Source organism: Castor canadensis, chromosome 6, assembly GCF_047511655.1.
Source record: "Castor canadensis chromosome 6, mCasCan1.hap1v2, whole genome shotgun sequence".
In the NCBI taxonomy this organism is placed as follows: Eukaryota; Metazoa; Chordata; class Mammalia; order Rodentia; family Castoridae; genus Castor; species Castor canadensis.
The window spans coordinates 146777152-146800146 of NC_133391.1; the positions used below are offsets into that span (position 1 = coordinate 146777152).

Below are 22995 nucleotides of genomic sequence, written 5' to 3' on the forward strand. Positions count from 1 at the left end.
AAGTACTGTCAAAGAGGCTGTTCCATGTTGCTCAGAAATAAGGAAAGAAATTTGACACCGAGGCTCTCAACATCTTGGCTGCCTTGGAGAAATATCATCTTTGAGGTCATTTGACTTATGAAGACATTTTTATTATTGTTTGGTCTGTCTATTTTCTGGTACAGAGTTAACGGAAGATTATTCCCTTGATCATACAAAACCCATCTGGGGACAATCAGTAATTTCTTCTCCTCATCTTCACCGCATGCTGGCTTCTCCCAACTACCTCCTCACCTTGTAAAATTGGCAGGCTCTGGACATTTTGCATGCTGAAGAAAATCACTGTTTTGCCTCCAGCAAGGAACATACATGTTGCAATACTGACTCCTCCTCTAATGAAGAAAGAGTGAACAAGTGCACCGAGTTGAGCTTCTTCTCCAGAGACACCAGACTGAGGACGGTGGAGCAGGAACTGGAGTCCCCAGACGCCAGGTCTGCTGGGCTGGGCTTTCCCTGCCTCCCTTTTCTGTCTTACTCGCTCCACTCCAGCTTTCTGGATTTTACCGGTTGTTCATGAAACAGCTTTTACCCACGCTGGATCTCCATATCCTTGTGTATGAAGTGCTCACCGGCGGATATGGCAGACTTTGCTCGCCGGCAAAAGTGAGTACCCAGGACGGGTTAAGCCTGCGGGGGACAGAAGGGCGGCGTGCAGCCATGGTCAGTGCAGGCGGCGGGCGCTGTCCTGGAGCTGCGGGTTCGAGGCTGTGTGCGGGAGGGAAGCAGCGCGGCGACCGGCAGGCGCGGGCTGTTTTGGAAAACGCCAGCAAGCAACCCGAGCCTGCAGCCGCTGGGAAATCCCGGGCTGTGACCACAAGCCAGCTTTGATGTTCCATCTCAGAGAAACTAAAAATACTCCAGGGCGCTTTGCGACCCCATCTCGGCTTTTACAACTGCATTCGGCTTCCATTCGTCTTTTTTTTTTTAAAGGCACCTGCACGTGCACCCTAGAGAATGAGTTTCGGTGTGATTGTGGGATTCTCAGATTGAAGATTATTTACTCAAAATGAAAAGGGAAAAAAGAAAATAGCGGAGAGGGGGAAGGGACTCAGGTGATGCGATGACAGAGAACTTGAGATTCCCCGCCACCAGCGCAGCGCCGCGCCTCGAGGACATCCGGTGGGGAAAGTGTAGGATTACCTGTGTAGCCCCATAGGTGTGGCTTCCCCCACCACCTCAGGCAGGGGTAGTGGCAGGTCCCCAGCCTCCCAGCGGTTACAGTTGCAGATCAGAGTAGGATTGACCCAAACCCAGGAATTGAAGCTGGAGAGGAAGCTGGAGGAGAGAGAAGTGGAGGGGAGGGCGGAGGAGAGGAGAAAGTCCGGCAAACTCAAGAAGCCCGGAGCCAAAGTGAGGTGGAAGCAATGCCAGGGCTGGAGTTCTGGCTCATTCTGTAAGAAAATATCCTTTTAGTGACCTCTACCTGTGTTCTGGGGAAACAACCCACGTTTCCCTAATAACAAGCAATTTAGGGTTTATTGAGATTGGGCTTTAAAATGATTGAAAAAGTTATTAATCCTGAGGCTTCGATGTTCATTCATCAAACTGGCTGGCAAAGATGTTCCACCCCAGTCTCTTGATCAATGAAGAGCTGTTAATCCCAGCACAGCTCCTTGGCAGGGCAACCTTGGGATCATACTCTCTTCAGGCCTCAGTTTTTTCTGCACAATTTAAAGGAATTAATTATTTTATATATAAATTCTTAGACGTGCTGGACAGTGCGAAAAAGTAGCAGATGAATATGCTAATTTCAGTAGTTCTTTCAAAGTGGGGGTCATGGGTTCTTTTGCGAATCACCCTTGAATCATCTCGCAGGGGGAACTGTTCTCTTGGAATGTATGCAGAATTTTGCATGCAATCCCTGAGGATTTGTGGGCACTCCTTGAAGGCCATGACTGATCCCCAGGTGAAAATTTCTTGTTTTTAAAGACCTGCATCAAGCCCCTGCTGTCAGCTGGGGAAATTATAAGAGTAATCCACAGTGTTCTGTATCTGGAGTCAGCCACTCTGTGGGAGAGACAGCTTTCTTTCTGGGGCAGTTGCACCTAGTTGCTCAATGGTTTTACCCGTGTTTGCTTCCTAGGGACCCCTCCTCACAACTCTTTCAGTGATTTTCCTACGATGATAGTCTTACCCCTAGAGGTTTTGGTGGGACTGGAGAGCCACCTGAAGAAGGTCAATGTTCAAATGAAAGAATGCTCTTCTGGTCAGATAGTGGGCCCAAGACTTTCTTTAGAAACAAAGCATGATTTGCTCCCCCCATGCATAGTATGGCTAGGTAATGATGTTCCTTTGAACCTTTGTACTTTGTCTTTAAGGGTCTAAAAACCTACATCTTGTGGGGTACCAGATCTTCCACTGACAGTACCATCAAAGCATAGCAGAATGCACACAGGGCTCTGAAGCCTGACTGACTGTGCTTCAGGTCTGGCTCCCCAACTTTAGCAAGTCATTGAACTTCTCTGAGCCTTCCTTCTCCCATCTGTAAATGGTGGACAATGCTGATTTTCTTGTATGGCTGTTGGAAGAATGGAAATACTATTTGTATAATGCCTGGCCCATGGTCAATGATATACTCCTATTATTATATCTAATGTGGGGTTAAAAGTAAGTATCTAATGGTCTCATTCTTTTTTAAAGCAGCTTATTCTCTCTCCTGCAGGGCTTACATTACCAGAAGAATGACTGAAATCAGCTCTGGTCTAATTATTCCCAAAGATGAGTGAGAGGTTCAGAATAGGGTCAGGTTTACTGCTTCAATTGTGCCGAACAGGCAGCAAACTATGTGTTGCCAGCAAGAAAAATATGTCCAGATTCCCATGGAATCTCAACCCTCTATCCATTCTCTTTTGACCTGTAATCTTGAATAAAAAACAGCTCTCTATGCCCTAGCTACAAAGAGCTGGACATGGAAACATAGAATTCCCACAACTGGGTCCATCTCCAAATACACCAGCAACAACTGTGGAGGGAAATTCTTCATTATTATCTTTCACTGCTTGGCACAGGTTTGGATGAAACTCAGCTAACATTCTCTCTCTCTCTCTCTCTCTCTCTCTCTCTCTCTCTCTCTCTCGCTCTGTCTTTATCTTCCTGGCCTTTCAGGTACAAGTGGTCAGATGACATAGAAATGTGAGAATGAAATATGAAAACCTTAAGAGGAAATTGCATACCCACAAAGTAGTCAGAGAGCAATCAGGATATTCTGGAAAGGCATTCTTGCATGCAAAGATTACAATATTGATACTCACTAATCACTGAACCTTTGAGGTATACAGTATCTCAGTTAGTCTCAGTTAGTTTTCATAGCAACACTACAGAGTATGAGTTATTATGCAAAGCTTCACAGATAAGGAAAATGAGGACTAAAGACAGTTACATAACTCACCCAGTCTGTATAGCTCAGAATCGATGCCTAGGTCTGACTTTGACATTTATTCTTTTTCCATTACTCAGTGCTGCCAAGCTCCCCAACATCAGAAAGTTGCATCATACCAACTGGATTTGCATTCTTCTCAAGGGCAAGAATAACCACATGTGATAGATGGTTTTAAGTGGTGTGAATAGATACTTTGCTTATGGTATATGTGAACTGGTCACAATAACAAAATCACCTGTGGGAAAATAATTTTCCTGACCCTTCCCTACCTGGTAGACTTCAAGTAGGTAATATCCAGCCTCAGCAGATAAGGCTGGCTCTAGAATTTTCTTTCTCTACCACTTTTAGAATCAGGACTTACTTCCCTGTGCTATGTATTAATTCATTCATTTATTCAACTGATATTTGCTGTGTTGTATCCACTGACAGTGGATAGTATAATGTGGAAGAAGATGGACAGAGTCCTAGCTCTCATAGAGTTTATGCAAGAGAGAGTGACAGATAAAAGGCAGGTCAATAAACAAATAAAGATCCTTTCAGTTACGGGTAAATGTTATAAATAAAATGAAGAGAAAGTGGGGGGCTACAGAGTGACAGGATTGAGGGCAACTTTAGGCAGTCAGAGAAGACTTTCATAAGAAGTTTAATCTTAGACTTAAATTTGAGTCAAACAAAAAAGGAACTAGGAAAAGGCCTGCTTTAGTAGAAGAAATCTCAAGAGAAAGATCATGAAGTAGAACAAATGAAACAATAGAGCCTCAAATATAAAAATGAACCATTCAGAAATCAAGTTTAATTTTAATAACGTGAATTACTGTTTGAATACCTGTTATACTACCTTTGCCTGAGCTGTACTCTTTAGACCAATCTTATTTAATCTGCCCAACAATCTGGCGAGTTAGCTATTTTTGTCTTGATTTCATAGTTGAAAAAACAAACTCATAGAGGTAAAGCACCGAGCCCAAGTTTACAAAGCTGGCACTTGAATCATTCCATCTATTTTGCTCCAAAACCCACATTTTTTTTTTGCTTACACAGCATGTGGACTTTGAGATAATCTCCTCTGGTCCATAGTGAGAGAACCAGTAGAAGGAAAAATTCAAAAGTATATTTGGTAACTCATTGTTGACAATGATTTCTATCTGATGTCTCAAATTCCAGGAAGGGTTTCTAAACCTATACTCTTCAATACAGTAGCCACCAGCCACATATTGCTCTTGAGCACTTGAGCACCTGGTAATTCAAATTGAGGTGTGCTGTAAGTGTAAAATACATCCTAGTTTTCAAAGACTTAGTATCCTCACACACAAAACATAAAATAGTTCTTAATTTTTAACTTGATTATATGTTCAAATGATAATAACTTAGATATACTAGTTTAGATAAAATTCATTAATGTATTTTATTTATTTCCTTCTAATTTGTTTTAATGTGACTTCATAGAAATATTATGATGTTAACATTACACAGAACTGGTTTAGACTATACATTGACAAAGATATGATAACATTTTTTTCCCTTCTTCCAAACTCTTTCCTCTAATCTTAGAGCAGATTCATCTCAAGTCTGCCCCTACATTCATTTATTTGGTGAAACAAGAGAAAGAACAGCTCCCTCTTCCCTTTCCTCCATTCTCATTCTGCTAGTGGCCAAGGAATAATTTGAAGCCCATCACACCATGTCAACATTGTATTTGATGAAACTGACTCAGTGGTTACATTTGTCATCGAGATCTATCTCCTCATGCAGGAAGAGACATTCAAGTATCCTGTGAGCAAAAGGGCATTTAAAATTTATATGTAAAGATTCACCTTTCATTTGCTTCTTAAAGACAATGTCTTTGTAGTTCTTGGCACTTTGGAAAATTGAACTAGGATACAGCCAGAGTTTCACATATTTGTGCAAGTCTCATTAAATAAGTAATCTCCTGTGGTGACAAATGTTTTTTCCTCAATGTCCTCTTAATTAAAACAACTTGAACAAGAAGCAGTCACAGTTTCCAGAAGGGCTGCTTCAAGGGCATCACAAAAGGTCACCTTTGGTTTCTTTTGTTCAATGAAATAAAATGTTCATTTCACTTATTGCAAAGAAAAGATTTTGGTATTGTTGGAGAAGGCCTCTGGCCTGGAAGACCAGCATTCTACTTTTGTATATTCTGCTGGATGGGCTGTACCCTTATCCTCCATCCCCCCAAATCTTGAAGTAAGCTTGGAGTTGATGAGATAATGCCACCCAAAATGCTAGTGGAAAAAATGTGCTATATAAAAGGCAAGGTTATCACTGATAACCCGACTACAGATGGGTCCTATAGATATTTGCCTACAAGGAGGTATTTTCCCTGTGTAACTAAAGCAAAACACTATATGAGATGCTCTTCAAGATATACAAATAATATCTGCTCATTTCCACCTGAAACCTAAGCCTGAGAAAAACCATGGTAAAGAAGCTGACTTGAAGGGCTGGAGGAGTGGCTGTGGTGGTAGAGCGCCTGCCTAGCAAGCACGAGGGTCTGGGTTCAAACCCCAGTACCACCAAAAAGAAAAAATCTGACTTGAGTAAACTTTAGTGTATCTATATCAATAACAACACATATTTTTCAGCATTTTTCTAAGCCAAGAAGTCTGTACCAGACTTCACAGAGGAAACTGAAGAATATAACAAGGGAATATTTCCCGATTAAGAAGATGGACATAAACATAATATGCCAGTCACAAAGTAACAGGTCATTCTCCAAGGGTTCCATGAGTGATGCAAACAATTCAAGTCTGGGGAATTGTCATGGGTAACGCCTAAAAATTCTAACGTACTTTGAGAAAGACCAGATGAAAGGTGAGCATTGAGAGATGGAAGGCTAAAGAAAAAGGCAAGGAGAGAAGGAATTTCAAGGAAGGGGAAAATGCACAGGTGTGTGGTGGTGGAAATGTGTGTGGGGTGCCTGGTGGTGTGAAAAAGAACACATGGCCTAGTTTAGTGGCTCTAGAGCCAAGCTTCACATCAGAGTCACAAAGGCTTTAAAACTACTGATGCCTCAGCCCCATCTCCAGAGTTTTCCTTTGATCAGTTTAGAATTAGGGCCTATCTTTTGCTAGAGTTTTTATTTTTCTGTTTTCAATTCCCCAGAATATTTTAATGTGAAACCAGAATTGAGCATCCCTGAGCAAAACCTTAGGTTTTTAATATCATAATTGTGGGAAATACAGTTAAAGTAGTACTTTTAAATGAGAATTAAATTGACAAATAAGGAGTGTGATCTTTGTGGATATTTTATCTACATGTGTATTTATATGTAATCTTTTTAAATTCCCAGATAACTGCTGGTGATGATTCTGCCTACTTGTATAATGTAGCCCAAACACCTTTGTAACCATTCCATCCCATTTTGGGGGTGCCCTGAAGTCAATTCCAGTGAAGTGTGGAGCAGCTGGTATCTCACAGTTGCTTCTAGCCACCAGGCTTTGTGTAATCATTGCAAAGGCTTTGTTATGATGCCCATTCATGCCACAGTAACTAATTTATAGTAATCTGTACCTTTTCTTACTGCTCTGCTTTTACAAATTGGAAAATGGAGTTTAATTACTTGCCCTGAGCTACAGGGCTAGCTGGTGACAGAGCTGAGAATAGACTCCTCAGTCACTTGCTTTCCTCCTATCTTACTACAGTAAGAGTTTATGTGGTCTACTGTTGGGGTCAGAAGACTTAATCCCTAGCAATGTCATTTCTTACATGAATGAATCAGTACTACAGATCAGTGGGTGAAGATGACTGGTCTGACAAAGCTACTAACACTGTGATCAGCTGCCAGAGTGTCAGGTGCCAGAGGGCAGCTTGACAGCAATTCCATAAGCCCTGGGGTCCCTCTCCAGTGATGTCTGGTAATGCCCACTTGCAATTCTCCACTCTTGCTGTGGGAAATGAAGTCTCTATTGCATTCCCAGGGGCTCCCTAGCCTCAGCATTTGTCGGCTGTCCTGATTCCTCTTGTTGGAAGCTCCTGTTCACTAAAAGGATATCAACTCCTTATTACACACCTGAAAAAAGGAGAAGAAAGCCCAGCCTTCTTTACAGCTGTATTTTTAAAAGAATTCCTTTTATGTATTGGGAACTTCTAGGGCAATTGACAGTGGTGACCAGGGGTCCTTCTGAAGGATAGCAGAAAAAAGCCAGAGTATCTCAAGAGGCATGGAAGCCTCTTAGGATGAGTAGGCAGGTCAATTTGTGCCATCCTCAAGCATTTGTCTTTTTCTCCAAAATCATTACTGATTGAAGAACATTTCCCAAAAGCTTTAACTATAGGGAAAAGCAAACCTCTAAAACAGTGGTTCCTACTGATTACACCTCAGAACCACCTTTGGGGGCTTTAAAAATCACCCCCAGACCCACTGAGTCAAGACTCTGGGAAATGGGCCTGGGTCTCTGTAGTTTTTTGTTTTCCCCAGGTGATTATGATATTCATTCCTAAGAATTGCTTAGCTGTGAATTGCTTATCTCTATATCCTCTTTTGCCTTGTTTTACATCACGTGACCCAGAAAAACATTTATTAGGTGGTAACTTCATCATTCTATTATTTGGGAAGTGAAATTTTCAGTATAAATAGACTCCATCCTCAGAGTTGCCCTTAACAGCTTCATCACTAAAATGTCTTATGAGCAATTTGAAAATCAGGTTGCCAGAAGCTTGATAATTAGGAGATGGAAAGATAAAGGTTAAAACTTTCCTGCCACCTATGTATTGAATTATCCAATTGCTATGTTGATCTTTAGTTAACCAACACTCACTTTCTTGTCTCATCCATTTTATAGCCAATTACCTCCATTCCTGTTCACACCCTTATTAAAAATATAATTATAGAGCTAGTCTCCAGGGACTGTCATTGGGTACACTTTACCAAGGTGAATTGGCCGAGGACTAACTAGGTTATATAATTCTCTCTTACACCTGGGAAATCATTCAGTTTGCAGAGGCTATAGCATCAGACTGGGCTAGGGGATTAATGAATTTTGGTTTGGAAACAGTCAATTCCAAGCCACCCTAAAGATGGAAAAGCTTAGGATATGGAGAATGATTCCAGAATTAATTACCCAGTGTCTAGTTAAGTCTGTGACTCCAACCCTTTCAGAAAGTTGTACTGATCTCAAAAAAGGATTAGGTTTTCATGTTGAATCTGACAGGAGAGCCAGGAAGGAGGTGAAAGACGATGTGCCATTTTTTGACCTGCTTGAGGTGCTGAGTTTGCAGGATTACAAGAAAATTTAGACATTGTGAAAGAGATTACTTGGAGACAGAGGGAGAGGACCTGCTGTTAATCAAACTGAACTTCTGAAATTTTTATCCCATTTATGTTGGTTCTACTCTTTTCCTGAGATCACGTTAGGAGCTAGAGACTGAAATCTCTGATTTTGTGGAGTTTATATCCCAGTGAGGAAAAAATCCAGACATCCACATTTAAAAAACAGATAAATTAGTTTGTTAAGAAGAAAAAAAATTAAATAGAGGGAATAGAGTCTTATGAGGTCTGCTTTAAGTAGACTTGAATGAGTTGCTCTTTTTCAGGATGTGGCACCTGAACTAACATATCAACACTAAGGAAAAAACTTTCCAGAAATCAGAACAAAGTCTCCAAACAGATGGAACAGCAAGAGCAAAAACCCAAGATTTGGAAAAGTTTGGCATATACAGGAGACATAAAGGAGACTGGTATGACTGGACCACAGAGTGCAAGATAGAAAGTCAGGCAGGAAAAGAGCAACGAGTGCCCGAGGTCATTGGGGTAGAGTTAGGATTTTAACTGCTTTGAGAAGATCATTGGGAGGTTTGAGCAGGGGAAGCAATGTTTCCCATTACACTTTAGAGCTCTCTTACACTTCTGTGTGGAGAATGGACTGTAGATTCCCAATCTACAGTGGAATGGAAGACTGATCAGAGGAATAAGAAAAGGAGATTATAAATTATTTTAAGGTGACAGTGTTAGAATAAAAGGGCTGTTGGAATAAGGATGGAATCAGGAGGTAGAGCCAACATGGCTTTCAGATGGACAGGACTGGCAGAACTGCTACCAAACCTAGGTTTGAGATAACTGCTCTTGCCCTATCCTGACTTCTGCCATGGTTTTAAACCAAAATGGAGGAACATAGAGTGCTATCAGAAAGGAATTCTGACTATAACTTATTTAACTAGAAGAAAATAAATCCTATCTAAAACGAAATTTTTGTTTGGTGCTTTTTTACCTCATTACCATAAAAATTTCACCCTATGTCAAGACCATTCTGATGGAGTTTGTTGTTGTTGATACTGTGTTTCTCCTAAGTGCTGGAATGGTCAAATTCACATTGCTAGTTTATCTCTTTTCTGAATATTTTAACATTGGCTATATTTACCAAGTCCTTCCTGCTTTGTGCAGTTGTTCAGTTTCTCCATGTAAATACTAACATCATAATAACACACACTTAATAAATCCTTAATATATGCAAGAATGTTTTGAGAATTTCATGTTGCAATTTATTTAATCCAGCTAGCTACCCTTTATTAGTAAGTACTCCTATGATTAACATTTTATAAATGAGGAATTGGGGCAAAATAAGAGTCTAAATCATTTGCTCAAGATCACCTAGTTGGTAAGAGGAAAAGCCAGGTGTTGAAAGAGTCAGGCTGCATAGCTCTGGGCTCTTGGTAACTGTGCTGTGCTTCTTTTTCATCCAGTGCTTTCTCATCCTTCCTTTTGTAACTGAAGTGGTTACCTTTAGTAGACTTCTTTTTCTTACCAAAAACTCCAAGATGCAACTAGGAGGCACTTCACTGGACAGGGCTTGCAGTCCTGGAAGTGGCAGAAAAAGCATAATTCAGAAGATGGAAGGTTCAGCTCCTGTCCAGGGGGCCTTACATCCAAACTAGTTGCCATTTGCCAAGGTACTAGGATAGCCCTACCTTGGGCGGGGCACAGTTGCCAATACCCAACCTTGATATGCAGTCCTCTCTTTTCCTCAAGCCCTTTCTGCCCAGTATTCATAGTACCTGTGTTATGCCCACCTACCTGCCCCTGTCATGGAGCTGAAGAAACCATAGTTACCCAACAAGCCGAGAGCAAATTCTAGTTGCTTCGGGGCCATTTAAGGCTAGCCTGTAGAAATGTAAAAACAAATCTTTAATTTATTATAACATTATTTGCTTTAAAATATTGAAGGTCTTGCCACTGGAGTTTTATTAGTAGAATTGAATAAGCCAGGGAAACAAAATTGTCACTCTTCCTTTCTATCTTCATTATGTAGTTCCTTCTAGAAAAACTCTTCTCTCAAGTGACTTGATTTACCAGTGATCAATATGAAAGTAACAGACCTTCTTCCATGCTTCCTAGTGATGGTAACAACAACAGGCTTAGCAGAATTGAGGTTTATACAAAGAAATTAAAATTTCTTTAACCTAAGTAATGAACTCCTCAGTAATGGCTGTAAAGGCAGTAATTGTGGATGATTCATCTTCTATGCTTAGTTAAGCTTGATAAGTATTTTAATTAAACAGGACACAATCTTTTTTTGTATACTGCAATAGCCGTAGGGTAATTTTCAATAGAGACTGATATACATTTATTGGAAGTGTTGTGATTTAATCAAACCATCAATCTACTCATTCAGCTGTTTTATTTTCAACAAATGTGTTATTTTAAAATATTATACATGTCAGATATTTCTTATGGTTGTAGTTTAACTTCCAAACTCAGAACTGCAAAGAAAAACAAAAAGGGAACTGTAGCTACGGTTGTATTAAACTATATTCCTAATTAAGTTTTGAAGATTGCACTGGCAACATCAATTAATTAATGTTTGAAAGTCATTTGAAATCTTTCAATATTCTCTAAGTAGCTTCGAATCCTATAAAGGGCTTAACTTTCTAAATTCAAATAAATTGTGTGAATTCCTTCTTTATTGAAATAGGTTTAGATAAATAAACCAGGAGAAAGTAAGGGTGAGTATATATCAAATGTAACTGTCCTTGGATAAAACCACATCATTCAAAGATCAGAGCATGGAAACAAGGGACCACAGCGCTGACTCCATGACCTTATTCAGGGTTTGACTTGATGAGATTTATTTTTCTTTTAGCAACTTGTCTGATTTTACTTTTCAAAGAATTTCATTAAACTTATAATACTGTTCATATCTATGACTTCTACATTTTTATTTATTTTTATACATGATTTGAAATTCAAAGGGATGAAAAACTTATTTTGCTGTCATCGTCCAGCCTTTACATGTGTGTGCATATGGGCCAGAGGCCCTGGTTAAGTCCTCTCACATGGGAGAGGCTGTGACCATGGGAAGCCAGAGTCATTGCTGACCCCACTACAACTAGCACTGACTCTTTGTTGGTCCTGGATATTGCTTTGTAAACTCAAGTATAACATTCAGTGTGACTACTTGAAGATGGAAAGACATATTTTCAGAGATTTATCTTCCACATACAAGGTAAGATGGACTTATACAAGATGCCCGCCTCTGGGTAGCATGTGCTATCAGTGATGATTTCACAAATAATTCAGAGGGAGTTGTAGAATATCAGGGTGAGAATTTTAGGACCTAAGCCTGTTCAGGATCACTTTTCTGCAGGGACTTGGCAATCTTGATATTCACTTAAGCTCCCCCTGCAAAAAAAATGAACAGGCATGCACACCCACTTTCAGGAGGCTAGACAATCCTCCCTGCATTCAGAGCTTCAAGTCACCAAAGGTCTTGGAAACCTCCCTGCAGGAAAGGATCACATTGACTGGGCTTCCAGTAGGATGGATAGGGCTAAAAGTCAGTCAATGGATGGAGCTACTTATGAAAAGGGAAGGATGAGCAAAAGCAAACCCTGTGACTTGAAGGAGAATTTTAGTATGTACTCATCCCAGCCATTGTGCGGTCTCTTCACTTTCATTCATCACCTGCGTCTAAAAGTATATGTTTCTTGGTAACACCACTGCACTGTAAGGTACCTGAGGTCAGGGTTATGGCTGGCTGGCTGGCTCTCCTTTGTATGTTCTGCTCTGGAACCTAAAAATTTCTTTTGAATTGCAATATTCAGTAAGTAGGTCACATTTAATCAATATAGCAACTCATCACAGATTACAGAGGGTTAGAAATCAAATCCTTGTCAGTCCAAATAAATTTGAACCAAACAGCTGCCCACATGGCCTGAAGAAATGGAATTTTGCTAATTACCTATACCTGTCTGGACTCCAAGACTATAAGGAAGATAACTGTCCTTTGTGTTGATCCATGCCCTGGGCTATCCATGTGATCACACACCAATGACCAGTAATATGCATGTCACCTCTAGGGACCATGCAGAGTAGAATGTGAGGCCTAAGAAATAAGTTCACCTGCTTAATTCACCTCTCCTCTACTACCACCCTACTCTGTTCCAGAAATTATTTTTTTACTTTTAATTTTTGTTCATGCATTTTAATTATGCAATGTGATGGGCTTCATCCTGATATTTTTATACATGCATATAATATACTTTGAACATACTAACCACCTTTGTCACTCTTTCTTATACCCCTTTTCCATTCCCTTTTATCTTTCTTGCAGGTTCTTTAAATGGGTTTTATTATGTCCTTTCCATACATGCATCCCAGGTACTTTAATTATACATGTCTCCCTTTGCCCACACTTTCCCCGCTCCCTCCTGCTTTTTTCCCATCAGTAGTCCTTGATTTATGTTCATCTACATTGTTTAGATCTAGATTCCAATATGAGAGAAAAATGTGGCATTTAGCTTTCTCAATATGACTTATGTCACTTAACATAATGATCTCCAGCTTCCCCATTTTTCTGCAAATGACATAATTTCATTCTTTGTGGCTGAATAATACTCCATGGTATATTTATATCATATTTTCTTTATCCATTCATCTGTTGAAGGGCACCTACGCTGATACCATAACTTGACTATTGTGAATGGTGCTGCCATAAACGTGTGTTCAGATGCCTCTATTGTATTGACTTACATTCATTTGGATATATGCCCAAGAATGCTAGGCAGGATCATATAGTAGTTCTATTTTTAGTTTCTTGAGACCCTCCATATGCATTTCCATAGTGCCTGTACATATTTACATTTCCACCAACAGCGGATAAGGATTCCTTCTCCTTATCCCCAACTCCACATCCTCACCAGGATTTGTTGTTTGTTTTCTTGATGATAGTCAATCTGACTGAGGTGAGAAGGAATCTAAGCATCACTTTAATTTGCTTTTCCTTTATGGCTAAGGTATTTACTGACAATTTGTATTTCTGCTTTTGAGAACATTCTGTTCACTTACCATTTATTAATTGGACTATTTGTGCTTTTGAAGATTAATTTTTGAGTTCTTTATATATTCTAGGTATTAGTCCCTCATCCAGATGACAAAAAATTTCTCCCATTATGTAGGCTGTCTCTCCATTCTGGTAATTGTTTCCTTCCATGTAAAGAAGTGCTTTAACTTGATGCAATTCCACTTGTCAATTCTTGCTTTTATTTCCTGGGCAATTGGAATCCTACTCAGAAAGTTATTGTATATGGCTATATATCCAAGTGTTTTCTGTATAGTTTCCTGTGGAAGTTTCAGAGTTACAGGTCTTCAAATGGAGCCATTTTGAATTAATTTTTATACGAGATGAGCAAGAGAGGGGTCTAGTTTCAGTCTTCTACATGTGACTATCTAGTTTTTCCAATACCACTTGTTGAAGAAACCGTCTTTTCTCCAAAATATGTTTTTTAGTGCCTTTGTCAAAAATCAGATGGCTATAAGTGTGTGGGCTTTTTCTGGGTCCTCTGTTCTGTTGCATTGGTCTAATGTCTGTTTTTGTGCCAGTACCATGTTCATTTTGTTACTGTGTCACTGTGGTGTAATTTGAAATCAAGTATTGTGGTGGCTAAACCATTGCTCTTTTTACTCAGCATTTCTTTGGCTGTGCAGGATCTTTTGTGTTTCCATATGAATTTCAGGAGTGATTTTTCTTTTTCTGTGAAGAAAAAGATATTGACATTTTGATGGGGTTATATTGGATCTGTAGACTGTTTTTGGTATTTTAGCCATTGTCACAACATTAATTCATTCAATCCGTAAATATTAGAAGTCTCAGAAAAAATTCCTTTTGCCCCCACTCACCCCACCAAGAGGCCCCATATCAGTACTAAGTCTTTTTTTTTTTCAGTTTTCTTCCCACTTATTGTCCATTTCCCTCTGTAAAATGCCTTCCTCCTCTAAACTGAATGTTCCTAAGGATGTGCCAAAGACTCTGTTAACCATTCAGGACCCTAGAGTTCAAGAAGTAAACACCCAGCATTTTCATGTTCATAGCAGTAGATCTACCTAATGTAGAACTGGTAGGCGCTTCCCTAGCAGCCCGAAAGGGAAATGTATCATGAGCAGGTGAAAACCTCCCATCACACCTCACAGTAGCTTCTTCTGGTGTATACACATAAAACTGCAATTGTGAGTGGACTCCTTAGTATCCAGTTGTGTTAAAAGAAATCACACATTGCCAGAGTCCTTATTTCTAATCTTAATATCACTGGATTAGGCCCTTCCAAGGATTCAGAACCAGCTTTGGATAAGTGTCTTTTGCACATCTTATAAATAATAGAATTCACTGAAATCAAACTGACAGCACAAATCTCAGCTCTAAATTTTCAAGGGTGAACCTGTGAAGCCAGTTAGCTACCTCTCTCTGCCTTACTTTCTCATCTGTATACTAACACACTGTCCAAAGTGCTTGGTGAGTAAGACAAGGTTAGGTACGTAGAACACTTTGCTCACACACAAAAAAAGACTCAAATAGTGGGAATCATTTGTATTACTCTCACCAAAGCCTCCATCACTGCAGAGACTAACAAATGTACAGTCAAAAGCCAAAATTCCAGAACCACAGGCCAAGTGTTGTGTTTGAACTCAGAACAAAAATAAACCTCAAAAGTCTTTAAAAATGGTTGTCCAAGATGGGAGTGATAGCTCACACATGTGACCCCATTACCCCCCAGGTACTCAGGAGGTGGAGATAAGAGAATCACCATTTGAATCCAGCCTGGCAAATGTTAGTGAGACCCTATCTCAAAAATAAGCCAGGACTGATGGCACACATCTATAGTTCCAGTTAATTGGGAGGTAAAGATCAGAGGATATGGGTCAGAGGCCATCCCAGGAAAAGTTAGCATGAGACCGTATCTGAAAAACAAGCTAAAAGCAAAAGGCCTTAGGGTATGGCTCAAGTGGTAGAGTATCTGCTAGTAAGCATGAAGCCCTAAATTCAATCTCTAGTGCCACAAAAATAAAGAACTTAATACATACATACATAAAAATCTTTGTCCAATTCTATTTCCTGCCTTCTTGAACTTCACCAGCAAAGCAACATACTTCTGGTTGTATTCTCTGCATGCAAGAGCAGCACATTTCTTCTTTCTACTGTGTTTGCTTCAAGGCTATGCCACTGACCCATGGAAAGTTTCCTGAGTTTCTCTTGAGCCTCAGCCACTTTGCCGTCAATGTGGGGAAGTTATTGCCTACATGCTAGGACTGTTTTGAGAGTGGCATAAGATATGAAAGACCTCATCCATCATTGGCTTTCCATCAGTGTGCACCCTTTCTCTGGGACCCCATTTATGTACTTGGATGGTATAAGTAGTGTAAGACACTGGAATGATGACAAGTAGTTTGTTGATTTCATGCTTTGTCCACACAGCCAAAAGTGGCATACTTTCAAGGCCATTGTTCTTGCTAAATAATTATCTAGAGAGGGAGGTTATAGAATCCAAATCTGATAAATATGCAGGAAAACTCAAGAAAGATGAGCTTGGAGATTGCCTGAATATAACTTCTCTGTTTGCCCTACATTTTATGCCAATAGGCAAACCAGAGCCAGTTGGGCAGTATACAATTCCCAGAAATGGGGAGAAGGTAGAAGCACCTGTTCTTCCTATGGTAAAGCCAAGGCAAATGGAAAAGCTCAGAAATACATCAGCACCATTGGCAAAAGGTACAATGGAGAAGGCTGGGAAAAATCACATTGCTGGTGAAAGCAAAGATCCGCAATAGAGAGAGAGAGCCTGTCCGATTGGCCTCACACAGGACAAAGGCCTGAGTGACCAGAATCTGGGCTGGGCTCACAGAAACTGAGCCCCAGGCACTGCGGACTGAAAACCACCCTAACAAAGCAGATCTGTTTCCATCTGTGAGAAAGGAAATGATACAGGTTTTATGACTCACAAGTAGGGCCAATTACAAAGCAAGACACCTAGCTGCCTTTGGCCACATGGAGGGGCCCTGAGAGTTGGATACTGTGTGCCACTAGGTCAGGATGGTTGCACCAAAGAAAACAGGTTTAAATGCTTCTTCTTCACTATTTAATTTTGGTTTTGTCTATTTATATCTAATTCCTTAAATATTATTGAGATTAGAGATGTAAAAAGGAAGCTTTCATTTGTGAAAAAAGGTGTTTAATAAGAATCCAATAGCAAAATTCTACAAGAAATTAAGATAGCTATGACAGCACCAGTAGCATGAGCTTCACCTAGCCTGTTCTGTCTTGCTAAGGTGGGAATCAGTTATGTACAGGGACTGTTTTGAAATGTAAGCCATAGTCCAAGTGCAATAACTTACAAGGCTGTGAGATTCCTTCAAATTCTTAATTACATATGGCTTAAGGAGATCATCAGCTGAAGCATAAGCTATGACTATGGATTCTTATCAAGTTATCATCAAGCCTGAGTGGGTAAGCCTTTGGTAAATACGTGGTTCAAATGTACAACAACTTCTCCCCATGAGTACTTCATGGAAACCTGTTCTACAACACGGCCATTGGTTAGTCTTCTTACTGATATTCCTTTGGAGGCATTGAAGTTCAGATTGGATTTGATTATTGTGCCGTGTGCTAGGTGAATACTTGGTTATCTAAACAGCATGAGCATTAAGCTTCTTCAAGAATCTTTCCTCCACGTAAGCAGGAAGCCACTATTGAGATTTCTTTTCTGCAAGTGAATTTTTCTAACAAGTGGGAGGCATCCAATGGGAACGGAGGAATGGCATTGACTGTTGTTGATGGCAGTTGAAAATGAAGTACCTTAATGAATCTTACACTTGGACTTAGCTACTGAGTCAGAGACCCATACTTGAAGAGTTTAGTCACAATATCTCAAAGTTTGGCTGTTAACGGCTATGGCTTTTTTCAGTGCTGGGGTTCAAATGTAGCGCCTCATGCATGCTAGGCAAGTGCTCTGCCACTGAGCTATAGCCCAAGCCACTGCTATGGCTTTTCCACCTCAGTTTTGACAGAAAAATTAAATCTTTCAAGGAGATTCAGTGTTTTAGGAAACTGGAAAAAATTTTAACAATACCAACCTAAAAAGAGCAATTCTTTTCCTTCTAATAGACCTCAACCTGTCAAGTATGAACTAGATACAATAAGAAAATTAACAACAGTCTTTATCTTCTGAGCAGTGCTGTTAGAAGAGGATTCCATGGATTTGTCCACGAGTGAAATCTTGTTCCTTAATACATCCTTCATTATGCAAAGTGAGAACAAAAAAGCCCAAACAGTGAAATAGTTTCCTAAATTATTCCATTATATGACTATTTAGGCAATGTAACTGTGATCACCAAAGTCATGTTACAACACATGTATGCAAGTGGATTTTGTGATGAAAGACTTCACAGAGAAAGGGGGACCAGCCAGGCATGGGGAGACACACTTACAATCCCAGCAGTCTAGAGGTAGAAGCAGGAGGATCACGAGTTTGACGTCAGCCTGGGTTACATAGCAAGTTCATTCCAGCCTGGTCTCTACAGCAATACCACACCTCAAAACATAAAGAAAAAAAAACAAACAAACAGGAACATCCCAACTGCTCAGGAGTCAGAGATGAGGAGGATCCTGGTTTGAGGCCAGTCAAACAAAAAGTTAGTGAAACCCCATCTCAATCAATAAGCTGGGCATGGTGGTGAAAGTTTGTCATTCCAACTTCTTGGGAGTTTTAAGTAGGAGGATCTCTGGCTAGACCAGCCAGGGCAAAAACACATGATTCTTCTTGAAAAAATAACTAAGCAAAAAGTCCTGGAGGCATGGCTCAAGTGTTACAGTGTCTAATAGGCGTGAGGCTCTAAGTTTAAATTCCAGTACTCCAGTACTATCAAAAAAGAAAGAAAAGAAAAGAATAAGAAAAAGGTGAAGTCATTATTTCTGAAGACCTTGATTTTTAGTTTCTTTGTGGATTAAACATTGCTAATGACTTAGGTGAACCAGAAACTGCAACATTGTTATCTGAGCATCAGAAACCCCTGATCTTAATCCCAGCTAAACTTTTGATGTCACTTTGTACTTCGAGTTTCATTTCCCAACAGTTCCATGATCTCAGTAGAAATCCAATTCTGAGGAGCCCAGAATTATAAAGCATGAAAGAGCTAAAGATAGTGAGAAAACCTGTTTTCCTAAACTTCAGGAAGTGTCTTAACTTTGCTACGGAACCTCCAAAGATAGGACAATCAAATGGCTGGTGAATGTGTACATTTTCAGGCTTTCATGTAATTACAAAAATTGCTGTCCTGGCCAAAATTCTATACCTACCCAGGGGTGATATTTGTAGAATTTACTTCATACTGCTTAACATGGTCCTCAAATATGCCTACCAAGTCCTAGTCTGAAGTAACCATAGTTTTCTGTGAAGAACCGGATAGTAAATATTTGTAGGCTTTGTGGGCCATATGACCTCTGTCACAATTACTCAACTCTGCCTTTGTCACACAAAAACAGCCATATAGAATGCATAAATGAATGAGTGTGGCTCTGTTCCAATAAAACTTTACTAGCAAAGACAATCAGCTGTTCTAGACTCTCTTAATGGCAAGCATCACCTGCTACATCGCATGGATTAACGAATTCTAGATCCTAACATATTAATATTTTAGTCAATACCATATTGATACTTTATCAAACATTGTATTAGCATACATGAATTTATCTAAATATTTGTTTAATCTATTAGCATTTAGTCAATGTTAATACCACATGGTGCATCTGGTGTCACAAATGAGTGTTTTAAACCTTTGTTTTCTCTATCATATTTGTAGTCAGCACACCTTGAGGCAGCAAGTATTTTAATTTAACTCTATTGGGTTATATGGCAGATCATCTGCCTTTTTTAACTCTTTCTGATACAAGGGCTTTTACATAATTGTAGTATTAGGAAATAATCTATTTATCCTGTCTTTATCTAGCTTGATATTAAGCACATCCTGTGATAGCAGTCTCATCCTTGCAGACAGAATAGTTCTAATCTGCACAGTTTGCCTTCAGTATCCTCCACTCCCTCATATCCTTCATCATTTTACGCCTCCATCACTGAGGCTCTTGAAGTTTTGTGAGTCCTTGAAGTGTAGCAACTAGACTAGAACACAGTGTTCCAGTTTGCTCTCACTATCTCTAATGATGCCTGGTTGTGCCTTCTGACTGAAGTAAGCAACAACAAAGAAAGTCAGAAGTGTGAAAGTGGGGAGGAAATTGAGAAAACCCAGAGGATTTTTGAAAGAGCAAAATAGAACACATGAAAAAACATTGTCACTTGCAAAATACTCCGAGCTGGCCACTAATATGTTTTTGTAATCCCATTAAACTTTAAAGTTTCTAGAGTGTTGAAAAGAGTCAGAACAAAGCCAACATTCTGCTTTGCCTAGGAATGATGCTAAAGTAACAGAGAACCAAGATTTTTTCATCTCTCCATGAGGTACTAACCATGCCAAGAGTTGACATGTACCACATTCTTTCTGTTGGATGAGGAAATTTGGAGTCTGTTTTTACATAGTGGTCTAAATAACTCTAGACTGCACTCTACTGCCCAGACATGATTATACCTCTGATCTGAGACCACCTACTGTTTGCATTGAATTCTCCCCTCTGCCCTCCTAATCCAATGGGAAAAGTTAACTTGAACTTACTAAAGGAACTGCGTTGTCATTGAAAGTCTTGTGCACAAGTTCAAATTAAAATTTATCATAGTCATCATTAAGAATGATCCTGTAAAATTCACAGAACAAAGATCTCTCAAACCCTTAGACACCATGCTGGGTGCTAGGGACACCCTTAGATACCGTGTGGCCTCTGTCCACACAGAACTTTCAATCCAAATTCAAAACAAGGGGAGAGGGGTATTGCTCAGTGTTGAGCATTTGCCTAGCAAGCATGAGGTCCAGTTTTTCAACATGTTATGGAGTAGGTTCCTGAAGTTAGGAGAAAGTTATGAAAATGAACTTTTTTGTGGTACTAGCACATGTGGACCCTCGTGCTTGCTAGACTGGTGCTGTACCACTTGAGCCAGCCCTTTTATGCTTTAGTTATTTTTCAGATAGGGTCTTATTCTTTTTACCTAAGCTGACCTCAAACCACAATCTTCCTACCTCTGCCTCCTATATAGCTGGAATTATAAACATGTACCACCACACCCAGCTTATCTGTTGACATGAGGTCTCCTCTTTTTCTGGGCTGGCCTTGAACCACCATCCTCCCAAATCTCTGCCTCTCAAATAGCTGGGATAACAGGCATGAGGCACTGTGCTTGGGCCCAGACAACAAGTTTCATAGGCTTAAAATTGTGTACGTTTTACTTGGCATTAGAGAATGGAGTAAAGAAGTTTGAAGTCACCTATAATCCCATCATTCAGAAAAAAAATCCTATTTACATATGGTGAATATTTTTCCTCATTTAAAAAAATCAGAAATTTATTGTACACATATTTTTCAAACTCTTCTTAAACTTAATCTTACTTAATGGTTACTAGCATTATTAAGTAACAATAGATACTTTCTGGAAGTTGTTTTTAAGGATACATCCCATCATACGAATGTGCTGATTTTTCTCATTTGACAAGTCTAATATAACGCTTATTTCCATTTCTCTGACTTACCAGGTGCAATTAGTTTTTTCATGTATTTATCACCCTTTGTATTTCCTCTTTCATGAATTTTATTTATGTCAATAACATTTCCATTTGACTCTCAAGACTTTCTTAATTTTTTAAGAAATAAACTCTCTGTGTTTAAGCATTTTTATTTTCATAACACTTGTTACAATAAATGTTTTTCCCAATTTGACATTTCCCTTTTAATTATGCTTATTTTGGACTAATAAATTTTTGTGGTTTGATGTATTATTCTCTTGCTGTTGAATCAACAACACTTACTGAGTGTCTGTTACATGGTGGGTGCTGACAAGATGTGAGGGATGGAAAAAAAACAGAGATGCCGTTGCCTTCCAAGAGAGAATCATTTAGTGAGCGAGACAGTCAAACAAAACCCAGACCATTGTAAAACATCAGATTATAAACCACACAAGAGGAAGTGCAGCACTATGTGAGGCACCGATCTGGACTGGGGAGCAACCGAGGCCTCCAGGAACAAAGCAGCTTTCTTAGAATGAAGCGACATGGCCAGTGTGAACAGGGGCGAGGAAGCAGTGGGTGCCAAGGTTCTCACTGAGTGATCTAAACATTGAAAGTTCTCTGCACCTAAACATGGAGTGAGTATGTGTGTGTGTGTGTGTGTGTGTGTGCGCGTGCGACAGAACAGTGGTGATGAGTGAGCAGAGCTGCTGGGGAGGCAGTGGTCCAGAAGAGAATGAATGAAGAGAAACCTGAAAAATGTTACATAAGTCATCCCTTTTTGTTGAATAAATGATGCTTCACTATCTATAGGTTCTAATTCATATCATATCATCTATTCCAGAATAATCCACTTAGTTTTATTGATATGCCAAATCTTAGGGTAGCACCTGCCTGGTTTTGTGTTTTATGAAACATTTAAACTGGTAAAGTACACATCCTCTCATTACTTTTTATTTTCAAAATTGATTTTATCTATTCTTGCTGGTGTGTTCTTGCAGCTCCACCTTACCATGGTTTTGAAAAGCTTGAGAAGTATATAAGTACATTAGATATAGTATTTATATAAGTAAGTATGCACAGATGCAAAATGTCATATTGATGACATGATTGGGAGCATTTTAAATCTATAGATAAGCTCTGAAGAACTAATATTCTTTTTAACATCAAGTCAGCCCACCAAGAAGCATTGAGCAGCTCCAGCTTACTTGAATCTTCTATATTTCTTTAAAATATATACATATATATGCATAGTTCTTGTTAAGGCAATCTTATGTATTTTACAATTTCAGTTTTCATTATAAATGGATCTTTTTCCTTATATTCTCTCTGGTATTGCTAGACTATAGGATAAGTATCGATGTGTGAATATTTACATTCTAGCTAACTAACTGATTATAATTAATCATGTTTTACTCACCATAAGAGTATAAATTATAGTGCTTCTGAATAATGATATTTTCTCATTCTAATGATTGCATTTAAGTTTTATTTGATGTCTTACAGCATTGATCATAACTTGTAATATTAAATAATGATGGTGAATATCCTACATCAAATTAATATCACTTTGCAGAGCAGTGTTTTGTTTCTTCTTCTTCTTTTTTTTTTTGATAGGTCTCACTTTTTGTCAGGCCATCCTCAGCTATTATCCTCCTTTGTTAAGCTTTCCAAATTGTTGGGATGTCAGGAGGAT

At 39.3% G+C, this 22995-nt stretch overlaps 1 protein-coding gene across 4 annotated transcripts in view; it reads left to right on the forward strand.

The window, feature by feature from the left end:
* The first annotated feature begins 298 nt into the window (after positions 1-298).
* The window catches only part of Prlr (prolactin receptor), a 170084-nt gene continuing 147387 nt past the window's right edge, over positions 299-22995 (forward strand). The window contains exon 1 of one of the 4 annotated variants that reach the window (XM_074077631.1): positions 299-642. The gene's annotated coding sequence lies outside the window, so the exon portion shown is untranslated. Of the gene's footprint in view, positions 643-669; positions 1433-22995 lie in introns of those variants that run through there. The other 3 variants (XM_074077630.1, XM_020170470.2, XM_074077632.1) reach the window with 3 other exon arrangements.